We start from the raw sequence: 12260 nt of genomic DNA on the forward strand, positions 1-12260 counted from the left end.
TTCCATACATGCAAATGTACTTTGATTATATTCTTCCCGTTACTCTTTTTTAATTCCCCCTTTCCCTTCCTTGAAGGGAAGTTTATTGAGCTATGAGGGGAAGGTACACAGAGGGGGAACTGTTCACAAAGTCATGGTAACCAAGTGTGTGCAACTCATGAGACAAGAGTGCTACCAGACACTCCTGCCTTCGCGTGCCCTTCAGTGTGTGTGATAATAATCACTTCTTAAAGCTGTTTTCTCTCCCATTTGCCTCCATTTTCTAAATATCTAAGCTATAAAACAGGCCATGAATTTTGCTTTCTGTCTTTCTCCAGGGCATGTCAGGTCCTGCCCCTGTTTGCTTGAAACTGGTTGCTCGCCACCCTTGCTGGCTGCCATCATCTTGGGCTTTCCTGTGTGTTCCTGCTTTATGGAATCCTGTCTTCCCATTTCTTGGCTTGTGTGCTTTTTCAGTGGCACATATTCTCCTGGGGCTTTCCAAGAAAGGCTGACATGGGAGCTACATTTTTAATGTATGGATTTCTGGAAATGTCTAATGGATGGTTTATCTAAGCACCAAATTGTAGCATGAAATCACATCCTCTCACGCAATGTCAAAGGTGTTCTTCAACGGTGTTTGCCATCTTAGTATTTTGTCTAATGTGTACAGTGCCATTTTGCTTTTTTACCCCCTCTACCTACAATTGGTTTGTTTCTCAGCTCTCTGAAGGTTTTAAGATTTTCTCTTGGTATTTTGAAGTTTCAAGATGATGTGCTTTGGAATAGATCTTTACATTGATTATGGATCATTTTAATCTAAAGACTTGCATACTTTAGTTTTGCTTTTCTTTTTTGATCTGACAAGTACTTTCTCTGCTGTCTTTTTCTGTAATGCTTACTAATAAACTGCCATGCTTTCTTGACTGAACTTCTCATCGTTTCCATCTTACTCTTTCTCTTTCAGTTTGCATTCTAGAGTATTGCCTCAGTTTTGTTTCTCAGTCCTTCTATTGAATTTTCTTTTGTATTTTGATCAAGTTTTTATAATATTTCCCTTTTGGGTGGAGGGCAACACTGGGGATTGAACTCAGGACCTTGTACTTCCTAGGTAAGTGCTCTACCACTTGAGCTATGCTTCCAGTCTTTTTACTTTTAGTTTGTTTTTCAGATGGGGTCTTGTGCTCTGCCCAGGCTGGCCTTGGACCACAATCCTCCTTCCTCTGCCTCCTGAGTAGCTGGGACCACAGATATACAGCACCATGGCCTACCCTCTTTTCTGTTCTTTTCTATGTGTTTATTTTCCAAAGCTTCTGTATCTGTTTTATAAGTGCAGTATTTCTTTTTCAAAAGGAGGAGTTGCAAAGCTTTTTCTATGAAGAGCCAGATAATAGTTTGGGCTTCATGGGCAATAGGGTGTCTGTTGCATTGCCTCAGTTCTGCCATTGTAATATGATGTCAACTATCGATGATTCACAAATGTGAATTCAGCAGAAGCTGAATTTGGCTTGAGGCTAAAGTTTGCCAGTTCCTCCACCAAGTGTCGTAGGCTATACATTTTAGTTTTCAAGGAAAGTTTTCATCTTAACCATTTGACAAAACCATAGTAATGTACTTAGATCATATTCTGTACCATCTTCCCCTACCCAGTACTGCTGATCCTTATCAACACTCAATGGTCCCTTCTTTTACAACAATGTCATACTATTTTTAGGTTTAGATTCTTCATATGATCAAAAAATGCATTATTTGTCTTCTGAGTTTGGCTTATGTTGCTCAATTTGATGATCTTTCTGCAGATGACTTAATTTCATTTTTCTTTATTGCTGAATAATATTCTGTTGTACAGATGTACTGCATCTGCTGGGCACCTGGGCTGATTCTATAACTTGACCATTGTGAATAGTGCTACCATAAGCATGGGTGTGCAGATAGATATCTCTATTGTATGTTGACTTACATTCCTTTGGGTATATGCCCAGGAGTGATATAGCAGGATCATATGGTAGTTCTATTTTTAGTTTCTTTTTAAACATTTTTATTAGCGCATATTATTTGTACAGGGGTGTTTCATTGTGATATTTCCATATAGGCTTGCAGTATACCTTGGTTAGGTTCACCCCCCTCCATCATTCTCCCTCATCCTTTCTTCCCCCATCTTAAAATAATTTCAACAGATTTCATTGTTCTATTTTCATACAAATATATAAAGTACATCAACCACATTTACCTTCCTTTACCCTCTCCATTCACCCTCCTGTAAAACAGATCTTATCCACCCCCTGATAGGACCTGTTTTACATTTCTGTCCTTAATTTTTTAAACTGTATGTATTCATTGTTAAAAAAGGGTTTAACCATGGTATTTTACAAATAAATGTTTTTTACTTCAATCAGATAAACTCCCTCCATTACTCTCTTTCATTGTCTCCCACCCTCTGTTCAGGTCTGTCTGAACCTGGCTTACTTTGTTCACATCATGATATCCAGTTCATCCATTTACCTGCAAATGAGATAATTTCATTCTTTATGGCTGAATAATACTCCATTTTGTGTGTGTGTGTGTGTGTGTGTGTGTATATATATGCACTTTCTTTATCCATTTATCAGTTGTAATGCATCTGGCTATTGCTAACAGTGCTGCAGTAGACATGGCTGTCCACATATCTCTACTGTTTTTTTTTCTTCTTTATTCATATGTGCATACAATGATTGGGTCATTACTCCCCCCCATATATCTCTATTGTATCCTGACTGACAACTCTTTGGCTATATGTCTGTGAGTAGCATCACTGAATCATGTGGTACTTCTGTTTTTAGTTTCCTGAGGAATCCCCATACAGATTTCTCTAGTGGCTTTACTAATTTACATTCCCACCAACAGTATGTACATGTTCCCTTTCCCTTGCATCCTTTGTTGTTTGTTTTCTTGATGATAGCCATTTGACTGTGGTAAGAAGAAATCACAGCATTGTTTTGATTTGCATTTCCTTTATAGCTAAGGATATTGAACATTTCGTCTTGTGTTTATTACCTATTTGTATTTCTTTTGAGAAATGTCTTTTCAATTTAGTTGCCTACTTATTAATTGGATTATTTGTTCTTTTTGTGTTTTAGTTTTTAGCTCTTTATATAATCTGGATATCAATTCTTTGATGAACAGCTTGCAAAGACTCTTTCCCATTTGTTGGCTGTCTCTTCATTCTGGTAACTGTTTCTTAGGATGTGTGTCTCACTTAATTTGATGCAGTCCTACTTGTCGACTCTTGCTTTTATAATCTGAGCAACTGCAGTCCTGTTCAGAAAGTTGTTGCTTATGCCTTTATCTTCAGGTGTTTTCCCTACTTTTTCTTGTAGTGGTTTCAAATTTTCAGGTCTTGATCTTTAATGCATCTTGAATTAGTCTTTGATTAATCTCTGATCTACTTTGAATTGATTTTTTGTATAGGGTAAGAGATAGGGATCTAGCTGCAGTCTTGTACATGTGGATATTCACGTTTCTTAACACCATTGATTGAATAGGCTGTCTTTTCCTCAAAATATATCTTGGCATCTTTGTCCAAAATCTGATGACCATAGCTGTGTAGTTTTATTTCTGGGTTTTCTATTCCACTGGTCTGTGTATCTGTTTTTGTGCCTGTACCGTGATGCTTTTGTTACTATGACTCTGTAGTATAACATGAAGTCAGGTATTGTGATACCTTCAGCATTGCTCTTTTTGCTCAGGATTGCTTTGGCTTTTCTGGGTGTTTTGAGCTTTCATTTGAATTTTTGGATTGAATTTTCTATTTCTGTGAAGGACATTGGAATTTTGATGGGTATTACATTGAATCTGAGGATTGCCTTAGGTAGTACAGCTGTTTTCACAATAGTAATTCTGTTAATCCAGGCATATGTGCAGCATTTTCATCTTCTATTGTCTTCTAGTTCTTTCTTCAGGATTTTATAGTTTTTCAATTGTATAGTTTCTTCTCTTCTTGAGTTAAATTTATTCCTGGGGTATTTTTGTTGTTGTTGTTGTTGTTGAGGCTATTGTGAACAGGATTGTTTTCCTTTTTTCTTTCTCAGCTTGTTCACTGTTGGTGAATAGAAAAACTGTTGATTTTTGTATATTGATTTTATACCATGCTATTTTACCAAAAATGTTTATCATATTTGAGAGTTTTTTGGTGGAGTCTTTTTTCCCTTTATTGTTGTGTTGGGTGGGGGTACATTGTGTCATTTACAATGTTCTTAGAATGTATCAAATTTATCACACTTGAATTCACCCCCTCCACTGCTTTCCTTTAACCCTCCTCCCTCCCATTGCGGGAATAGCTTTAGTAGGTATCATTTTTGCATTTACATACATGTGTACATAGTATTTGCACAGTATTCACCCTCCTACCCCTTTCCCCGCCACCTCTCCTCTCCACTGCCCCCCCACCGCCCGGGGCAGGACCTGTTCCACTCTCCTGTTCTCTGATTTTGTAGAGGAAAAAAAGAAAAAATGGAAAAAATTTGCTTGTTTGAAGTGATATTTCCATGTATAGATATATTATAACCCCAACTGGTTTATCTCCTCTAATTTTCTTCATTCTACCTTAGTCCCTTTCTTATGGTGGTTTCAGCCAGTTTAAGATTTCTATATTCGTTCTTGTATAGGTAGTATATCAAACATATTCAACTTCTTAGTTTCCTTCTTTTAACCTACCCCTCTCATATGTAACTTCCCCTTAATGTAACCGGTATTTCATGATATTACTGCATTTGTATTAGGTCGATATTCTACGTATGAGAGAGAACATGTGACTTTTGGCCTTCTGAGCCTGGTTATCTTCACTTAAGATGATGTTCTCCAGTTCCATCCATTTACCTGCAAATGACAAAATTTCATTATTCTTTGTGGCTGGATAAAATTCCATTGTATATACAAACCACAGTTTCTTAATCCATTCATTAGTAGTGGGCCTCTTGGCTGTTTCCATTGCTTAGCTATTGTGAATAGTACTGCCATAAACATGGGTGTACAGATGCCTTTATTGTAATCTGAGTCACATTCCTTCGGGTATATCCCTAGGAGTGGTATTGCTGGATTATATAGCAGATCTATGTTTCGTTTTTTGAGGAACCTCCATACTGTTTTCCTTAGTGGTTGTACTACTTACATTCCCACCAACAGTGTTTGAGGGTTCTTTTTTCCCTGCATCCTCTCCAACATTTGTTGTTGATGGTGTTCTGTGAGATATAGCTATTCTCACAGGAGTGAGGTGGAATCTTAATATGATTTTGACATGCATTTCCTTTATGGCCAGGGACAGTGAGCATTTTTTCATGTAATTTTTGGGCCATTTATACTTTTTCCTTTGAAAAGGCTCTGTTCAGTTCATTTACCAGTATGAGTCAATGATTTTTTGGGAGTTTTGTTTCTTGAGTTCCCTATATATTCTGATTATCAGTCCCTTGTCTAATGTATAGTTGGCAAAAATGTTCTACAATTCTGTGGGCAACATCTTCAATTTAGAAACCATTTCTTTTATTGTCCAGAATCTTTTTAATTTCATGTAGTCCCATTTGTTGATCCTTTCTCTTAGTTTGAGAAAGGATCATGAACCATTTGAGTCCTACTGAAGAAGTAATTACCTATGCCTGTTGCTTCCAGTGTATTTCCTGCACTAGCTTCAAAGTTTTAGGTTTTATATTAAGGTTCTTAATCCAGTTTGAGCTGATACTTGTACAGGGTGAAAAACATGGATCTAGTTTAAGTTTTCTGCAGGCAGATATCCAGTTTTCCCAGCAACATTTGTTGAAGATGCTGTCCATTCTGCATGTTTTTTTGTGCCTTTGTCAAAACATAGATGAGTGTAGCTGTGTGTTTTGGGTTTAGCTTGTTCTTGTTTTTCTAGGAGTTTGAGATGCAGCATTAAGTCACTTACTTGAGAGCTTTCTGTGTTTTTAATATATGCACTCATGGCTATAAACTTTCTTTTTAGGACCCTTGCTGTGTCTCACAGGTTCTAATAGGTCATGTTTACATTTTCATTAAATTGAAGGAACTTTGATTTCTTCCTTCATTTCTTCTATGCCCCACTGATCATTGAGTAAACGTGTTGTTCAGCCTCCAATTGTTTATTTTCTGCTGCTTCTTTTGTTGTTGAGTTCTAGTTTTATTTCATTGTGGTCAACAATATGCAGGGGATTATTTCAATTTTCTTATATTTGTTGAGACTTTCTTTGTACCCTAAGATATGGTCTATTTTAGAGAAAGCTCCATGGGCTGCTGAGAAGAATGTATATAGTGCTATTGCAGGACAGAATACTCTCTATGTGTCTGTCAGGACCATTAGATCTATGGTGTCATTCAGTTCTAGAATTTCTTTTTTGACCTTTGTCTGGATGACCTATCTGTGATAGAGGAGTATTAAAGTCTCCACTGTTTTGGGAGCCCATCTGTGGTTTTGAGTCCATTAGTATATATACTAGTATATAGTATATTAGTATGTTTAATGAAGTTGGGTATACCAACATTGGGTGCATATAAGTTAATAATTGTTATTTCTTCTTTATGTATTGCTCTTTTTATTAGTATGAAGTGACCTTCTTTGTCTTTTCTGACTAATTTAGGTTTGAAATGCACTTTTTTGCTACTCCTGGGGGGCATTAGCTTGTTAAATCTTCTTCCACGTTTCCACCTAAGAAAGTATTTGTTTCTGTCAATAAGGTGAGTTTCTTGTAAATAGTAGATTGTTGGGTCTTCCTTTTTAATCCATTTTGCCAGGTGGTGTCTTTTGATGGGGGATTTGAATCCATTAACATTCAGTGTTAATATTGAGAGGTATGTTGTGGTTCCTGCCATTTAGTTGTTTTGTTGTTTAAGGATTTGTGTTCTATGCTACTCTGAGTACTTGTCTGTTCATCTGTTGAGGTTTAATATTTCCTGTCCGTTCATGGTTATGTATATTTTTGTCTTCTGTGTGTAGGATTCCTTTCAGAATCTCCTGTAGTGGTGGTTTGGTGGTCATATATTGTTTTATGTGGAAGCTTATCATGGAAGACTTTTCTTCTTCCATGAATTTTGAGTGGTAGCTTTGCTGGGTAGAGTGTCCTAGGACTGAAATTGTTTTCTTTTGGTGCTCAAAATATCTTATTCCATGCCCTCCTTGCTTTTAAGGTTTCTCTTGAGAAATCTGCTGATATTTTGATGGGTTTACCTTTATATGTATTTGACTTTTCTATCTTCCAGCCTTTGATATTCTTTCCTTATTCTCTGTGCTAGTTGTTTTAAGTATAATATGCCATGGAGAGGTTCTATTTTGGTCATGTCTGTTTGGTGTCTTGGAGGCTTTCTGTACATGAATGGACATCTCTTTCTCTAGATTTGGGAAATTTTCTGCTATTATTGTATAACTTTGGTTTGTGCCTCTTCTTCATCTTCAATGGCCATGATTTGCAGCTTTTGAGTATTTTGTCTAAGAATTCTTTTTTTCCCTTTACTATCTATTTTGTCTTTGAGCCCTGAAATTCTGTCTTCCATTTGTTCTAGTCTGGTGGAGTGGCTTTCAACTGTATTTTTATTTGATTTAAGGTACTTTTTATTTCCAGGATTTCTGTTTGATTTTTTTCTGCAGTTTTCCATATCTTGAAACTTTTCTTTCATATCTTGTGCTGTCTTTCACATATCTCTTTTATAATCTCCTTGGTTTCATTTTGGAGTTTGTCAAAGTCCTCTCTGAGTTCAATTAGTTTTTTCTGTGTCTTCTTAAGTTTTTTTTAGTTGTGATGTCTTGGTATTCTTTGAGTTGTTTTTGTATGTTCTCTTTAAGCTTCTCTTGAATCTCCTCCGTGAGTTCATCTTTGGGATCCTTTTTGAGATCCTTTTTTGCAGTTGTCGTCAAGCTCATTGGATGTACTTCTCATTCTACTGGGGTCAGCAGTTGGGTACTCATTTCCTTGATTTTCCATGAAATCCTCTACTGTTAAACTTTGGGGGTTGCATTCCCATGCCTCCTTCTCCTCCCGTGTTTCTATTTTGTGCCTTGCTCCTGTGTTATTGATCAAGTAATCAGTTGTTTTAATCACCTGTTATCTTTCCCTTGACATAATTACTATGTTGTGACTGGCTTAGTTGTTAGCTGGGTTGATGTGCTTTTCTGGTTCCCTGACCTGGAGGTATAAATTAGCAATAACAAATTCACAGATTCAACACCAGGCCAATTATTTACATAATATGTACAGAACCCCTTGGTGATATTATCTATGAACAGTGGGAATTGGGGGGATAATGGTTGTTTGGATGGAGGTAGATGAGGAGGTGAGGGGAAGAGGGAAAGGGGTGTGACATGTGGGGGCTGTAGGGTAATAGGGTCCTAATGTGTGTTAAGGTGTAGTTCAGTTGTAGTGGGGGAGGATACTTGTTTCAGGGATTGCAGAGGGATAGGATGGATGGGGGTGATGTGTAGAGTTGGTACAGCAGACTATTCAGTGAGTGGTGAGTGTGGAGGAGGTAGGGGCAGTGGGATGAAAGGTAGGGTGAAGTGAGGAAGAGAAGGTGAAGACAGGAGGAGAGAATGGAAGAAAGGGGCAGAAAATATAGTTGGAGGAGGGAAAGGAAAGCAGGGCAAGACAGGTTCATATTTGGACAGAGAGGAAGTGGAAGATAGGTAACAATGGATTATAGCACAAAAAAGGGAAAATGAAGACAGTAAGCTTAAAGATAAGAAAATAATAGTAATAAAATTAGAAATACTAAATTAGAAAAAAATCAGTTTACTGAAAGCTCTGGACTTACTCCTTTGGCATCAAATCCAGGTGCTGATGCTTTTGACAGGGTCTTTCTCAATTTCCCTGTCCTTTCTCAAGGTTGGTATGCTGGCCTGTTTGGTGATGGATGTTGCCCCTCTTTGTCAGATAGCTTTGGGGGGAGTCAGCTCAGGGTGGTTGAGCCCAGTGTTTCCTTGGTATGATGGGCCATCTGGTGCAGGAAGGATCTCTGAAGTCTTGCCAGGAGGCTGGTTTGTGAGCAGTCACTGGTCCCTTCTGCCCATAGGGCAAGTTGCAATTGAGCTCTATGATTGCTCACTTTTCAGCTCACTAACAGATTTTCTACCATGGCCAGAAATGTTTCTGTTTTCACCAAGTGGCAGCTGTGTAGTTCTATAGCCACTTTGGCTCTGGCAGGTCAGCCCCTTCCTCAACAAGGTAGGGCAGCTCAGTGCTGTATCCCACCCACAAACCAGTGAGTTAAGTTCTATGATCTACCCTGCCCCCACTCTGGGCAGATGGCTCCTTGCCTTTGCTCTCCGAGGTTGCCTCTGCATTCTGTCCTGCCCCACAAGGCAGAGGTGAATTATGTGCTCCATTCATTGTGTTCAGTTTTGTTTGGGATGGGGTGAAATCTGCCCACAGACTGTGCAGGACTATGTGGTTCTCTCAAGGGTGGGGTGTGTGTGGCATTCACCTGTTGGGGTTGCAGATTCACTCTCCTGGAGCTGGGTCCAGGCCAGTGTGGTATATGTAGGCATGATATGGGTCCAGAACATCACAGAATCTAGTTTAATTTGTTCCACAGTTTTCTGCTTTTTTTCCAAGAAAAAGACGGAAAAGAAGAGAAAAAAGAAAAAAAAAAGGATAAAATGGCTGGTGATTTTCCTCAAGGCAGACTGGTGACTGTGCTGTTTCCAGCCCACCAAGGCTGTGCTAGTCTCAGCCTGCCCGGGACTACCCTGGCTGTTATGTGTGATTAAAAGCTGTTTTAAGGGTCAGTGGTTGAACATTATGTGTATTCTATGTATTGGCAGTAATTCAGTTGGCTGAAAACAACAACAGAATTACCAGAAATCTGAAGTGTTTTTCGGAAATCGTGGAGCTCAGGGTTTCTGCTTCCCTCTGCTACCCATCATCTTGGATCTCCCCAGGTGGAATCTTTATAATCTTTTACATATAGGATGTTATCATCTGTAAATAAAGGTAATTTGACTTCTTTTCTATTTGTATCCCTCTTCTTTCTTTTGCCTCATTTCTCTGGGTAGCAGTTCAAGCACTATAGTGAATAAGTGGAGAGAGCGGACACCCTTATCTTGTTCCTGACTTTAGAGGAAATGGTTTCGATTTTTCCCCATTTAGTATGATGTTGGCTATAAGTTTGATATAAAGCCTTTGCTATTTTGAGATACATCCTTTTCCTAGTTTCTTCAGAGCTTTTACCATTAAGGGATGTTGAATTTTGTCAAAGACTTTTTCTGTATGTATTGAGTTGATCATATGATTTTTGTCCTTGATTCTGTTTATGTGCTGTATAACATTTATTGATTTGCCTATGTGAAACCACCCTTCCATGCCTGGAATGAAAACAACTTGATCATGTTGTATGATCTTTTCAATGTGTTTTGAACTCAGTTTGCAAGTATCTTATTGAGAATTTTTACATTATGTTCATCAAAGAAATTGGTCTATAATTTTCTTTTTTTGTTGTGTCCTTATCTGGTCTTGGTATCAGGGTAATAGAGCTTCATAGAATGAGTTTGGTAGCATTTCTTCCTTTTCTACTTTATGGAATAGTTTAGGAGCATTTGTGTTTTTCCTGGTCTGGTAGAGTTCAGCAGTGAACCCATCCTATCATGGAACCCATCCTATCATAGGTTCTTCCTTGGTTGCAGACTTTTTTTTTTTACTACTTGTATATCTGTTTAAGTAGTTGATATCCTCCTGGGTCAATTTAGATAGGTCATATTCAGACTTACATATTCATCTGTTTCTTTCAGATTTTTCAGTTTATTAGAATATTAGCTTTTAAAGTATTCTCTAATGAGTCTCTGAATTTCATTGGTATTTGTTGTGATATACCCTTTTTCCTCTCTTATTTTATTAATTTGAATCTTTTTCTTTTGATTAGTTTGGCTAAGGGTTTATCAATCTTATTTATCTTTCAAAGAACTCACTTTTTGTTTCATTGATTCTTTGTATTTTTTGTCTTCATTTCATTAATTTCTGCCTTGATCTTTATTATTTCTTTATGCATACTAGGTTTGGGTGTGGTTGATTCTTGTTTTTCTGAGAGCTCCACCTGAGGTTGAGATCTCTCTGCTTTTTAAATATAGGTCCTTGTAGCTATAAACTTTCCTTTTAGCATTGCATTTGCTGTTTCTCAAAGGTTCTTATAAGTTGTGTTTTCATTTGATTCTAGGAATTTTTTTTTATTTCCTTCCTTATTTCTTCAGTGACTTACAGATCTTTCAGCACTGTATTGTTCAGTCTTCATGTGTTTGAACATTTTATGTGGTTTCTTTTGTTCTAGATTTCTAGTTTTATTCCTGTGTTGTCTGATAAAATACAGGAGGTCATTTCTGCTTTCTTATATTTGTTGACTTGTTTTGTGTTCTAAGATAAGAACTATTTTGGAGAAATTCCATGGGCTACTGAGAAGAGTATTTATTCTGCAGCTATTGTGTGGAATATTCTGTAGGTGTTTGTTAAGTTCATTTGATCTATAGTGTCATTTAATTCTAAAGCTTTGTTGATTTTTTTTTGGTCTGGATTACCTATCTGATATCTATTTATGAGTGTTGGATATTGAAGTCACTCACTATTAATTTGTTGAAACTTGATGTTTGTTTTATAATATTGGGTGTGCCAATGTAAGGTGTGCATATGTTTACAATAGTTATCTCCTCTTGATGGACTGTTCCCTTTCCCAGTATAAAGTGACCTTTTTTGTCTTTTCTAATTTTTGTTTGGCATTTGAGTTATCAGATAAAAGTACAGGAATTCCTGCTTGATTTTGGGTTCCATTTGCTTGGAAAGTCATTTTCCATTTTTTAACTTTAAGGCTATGTTTGCCTTTTTCAGTGAGGTGTGTTTCTTTTTGGCAGCAAATCCAACCCACTAGTCTGTGTCTTTTGATTAGAGGATTAAGACCATTAATATTCAGAGTTATTATTGAAAGGTATGAAGTAATTCATTTCACTTTATAGTTTTGTAATGTTTTATTCTTTCCTAATACTTATTTGATTATCAACTCACCTAGTGAGATTTATTTTTCCTATATTTTCCAGGTTGTGTTTATCTTTCTCTTCTCTGTGTGGGATTCAGTTAAGTATCTTCTGGCTTAGTGGTCATGAATTCTTTTAGCTTTTATCATGGAAATTTAAAAATTTCTCCTTCAACTGTGAAGGATGGCATTGCTGGATACAGGACTCAAGGTTGGCAGTTATTTTGTTTTAGGGCTTGAAATACATCATTCCACATTCTTAGAGCTTCTGTTGAGAAATCTGTTTTTCTGATAGATTTATCTTTATATGTGACTTA

The 12260-nt window shown here is 37.2% G+C and overlaps 1 long non-coding RNA gene across 1 annotated transcript in view; it reads right to left on the reverse strand.

Moving 5' to 3' along the window:
- The window catches only part of LOC141422443 (uncharacterized), a 129112-nt gene that overhangs the window by 14574 nt on the left and 102278 nt on the right, over nucleotides 1-12260 (reverse strand). The gene's annotated exons all lie outside the window — the stretch shown is intronic.

The sequence above is a fragment of the Castor canadensis genome, chromosome 4 (assembly GCF_047511655.1).
Source record: "Castor canadensis chromosome 4, mCasCan1.hap1v2, whole genome shotgun sequence".
Taxonomy (NCBI): domain Eukaryota; kingdom Metazoa; phylum Chordata; class Mammalia; order Rodentia; family Castoridae; genus Castor; species Castor canadensis.